Source organism: Centroberyx gerrardi, chromosome 10 (genome assembly GCF_048128805.1).
Source record: "Centroberyx gerrardi isolate f3 chromosome 10, fCenGer3.hap1.cur.20231027, whole genome shotgun sequence".
NCBI classification, from domain to species: Eukaryota; Metazoa; Chordata; class Actinopteri; order Beryciformes; family Berycidae; genus Centroberyx; species Centroberyx gerrardi.
This window is the reverse complement of record NC_136006.1, coordinates 12,415,179-12,417,678: the sequence shown is the minus strand read 5'-3', so window position 1 is coordinate 12,417,678 and position 2,500 is coordinate 12,415,179. Positions and strand designations below refer to the sequence as shown.

Below are 2,500 nucleotides of genomic sequence, written 5' to 3'. Positions count from 1 at the left end.
TTTTTTTTTGTTTAATTCTGCCTTCTCTCTGCAACCAAAAGCACCTCTGCTCTCTTCCTCTTAGTCCCTATCACATCACTGAGCTCTCTTCCTTTCCCATCATCCCTCTGTTTGAAGTCACTATACACCAGATCCCATCCTCCCCCCCCCCCCCCCCCGTCTCTCTCCGCTCACATTTACATGCCACTCCACTTTTCCTCTCGCGTCCCGCTTCTCCTCTCTCCGATATATGCTTCGCTCCTCTCTACCTTTCTCTATAAATCCCTCCTTAATTTGGCCAAAGTGCAGATGAAAGTGAGATTTGCAGGAGGAGTGGAGCGAGAGATGAGATTCTCTGTTCTTGAAAGCAGAGGAGAGAGGCCATAGCCACTTCTTGAAGACAGACATAGGATAGCTTGTTCTTAAGAGCGAGAGAGGGAAAGAGAGAGAGAGTGGGAGAGGATACACCGCTCTGAAAAGGAAAGAGAAGGACAGGGACAGAGAGATGGCCGGTGCTTCAAAACCTCTCTCCTTATTAGGCCTTACACATTTCTTTTTAAAAGTTTCATATTAAACTTTTCTCTTTCTCTCTTTGCCTTGAAATCCCCCCCTCCTACTTCATTTGTACTTGAATCTAAGAGCACTCCACTTTATTCCACTCCATGTGTGTTTGTCTTTTCATTCTTTTCAATCTGTCCAGCCTTTTTTCCACATCGCCTTAATTTTATATTGGGCCTTGTGAACGTTTATTCATAAGGTCTCCATCATTTTAAAAGGGAGTGGGCAAGGGAGTGTGTTTAATCATACGGCAGGACAAAGTTTGGAAAGCATGCGAGGCAGAGGTTTAACATTTACTTCGCCGATGTAGAAGCCCTTCTTCATCCTGCATCTATCCTGCATTAGTACTGTGAGATATTGTTTTCTTGAATGGTCCGCAATAAAACCAAGTACGTATATAGCAAAACAAAACTCAAGAGTCTCTCAACAAACGAGTTCCCAGACCATTCCTTGTAACTGCTAACAGCCGAAACGAGAGCAAACCTTGATTTTGTTCCTCTCGGTCGTCAGTTCTTCCTCTTGGGGTTGGAGCCAAAGTGCAGCAGTAGTTCAGAAAGCATGCAGTGAAAAGCGGGACGTGGGGCAGCGGTTACATCTGTGTTGGATGAGAGAGAATGATGTTAACAGAGCGAAGACAAGGGGACGTGTTCTACGGGGAAAGAGAGATTGCTTCAGACGTATCGAAAAGGGAGCACACGGAGAAGTAGGGCGAAGTGGAAAAAACAGGGGGAAAAGCACCAGCGGCCATGCTCTGGTCTCCTTATTCACACGGATTCCCAACCAAACTCTGATTTGTTAGATTGTCAGCGAACCAAATCTAAACATCTATTTGTGTTTTTGTCAGCTTATATTACCTGTCGAGGTTGATAACGAGCGGGATCAGTCGCATCACCTGTGAGTAGGGATGCACCGATACCAGGCTAAAATGGAATATCGGTATCGGAGATTTTACCCAAGACTAAAATCTGATACCGAAAGCCATGAGTAACATGTAAGAAATAAAAGCAAACTGTCTTGATTTTATGCATTTGTGGCACATAGAAGCCTGTATTTCTCAAACAGTGGGAAAAACAAGGATTTTATCTCAATAATTTTGTCCATTGACCCCAAACTAAGGAAGTAAGCCTGCACTGTTCAGTAAAAGTAATGGATCGGATCGGTACTCAGTATCGGCCGATACTTAAACTTTCATACTCGTAATCGGTATCGGCATTGAAAAAGTGGCATCGGTGCATCCCTACCTGTGAGTTTCCTCTACATGCAACTATGTGGATTAACTATATAGAGAGAACTCAGTGAATGAAATAGAGAAAAGGAGGGAGCAAGGCACAACTTGGAAAATAGGGAATGCAGCTCAGGATGAACAGCACGATGAACAACTTGAAGAATAGGGGACAAGTTTGGTGCATGACTCCCTTACAGCCTGTATTGTCTCCAATTGGCTCTCCCTTATGGTGCTGTACTGTACATTCCTTTTAAAACACCTATTGAGGATCTAGATGGTGGAACAACTATTAAGTTTAGCACCTCCTGTAGCTCCATTTTGCCCTACTACTGGTTTTGTTTGTGTGTATTTCACTCGTTTGAATTGGATCATTGTTTTTTTTTTTTTTACGTTCAAATTGATTGACTGGTGTTGTTGGAAAAAGACTGACAGCATGGAACTTTCAAACATGAGATAGTTGAGTTTTGCGTTTTTTTGTAAACATTGGAACAAAATGGACCTGCACTTAAAGTTGCAGTCGGATCTGAACGTTGCCAAGAGATTATTTTTCATCAGCATGTCCGACCATTCAAGGACGTCTAGATCGCTGCAATACATAGACTGGAAAAAATGGACACTGCTTAATATCTCTCTTGTTTCCAAACTTTTTCCTCTCAGCTCTGTGTTCACCAGTATTATACCTGCTGAATGTCCAATACACCCTTTAAATTTTTAAGGGTCCCCATCTTTCTGCCCCTT

The 2,500-nt window shown here is 42.9% G+C and overlaps 1 protein-coding gene across 1 annotated transcript in view; it reads left to right on the top strand.

Annotated features, from left to right (window-relative positions):
* LOC139912160 (partitioning defective 3 homolog B-like) overlaps positions 1-2,500 on the top strand; it is a 234,727-nt gene that overhangs the window by 122,759 nt on the left and 109,468 nt on the right. The window lies entirely within an intron of this gene.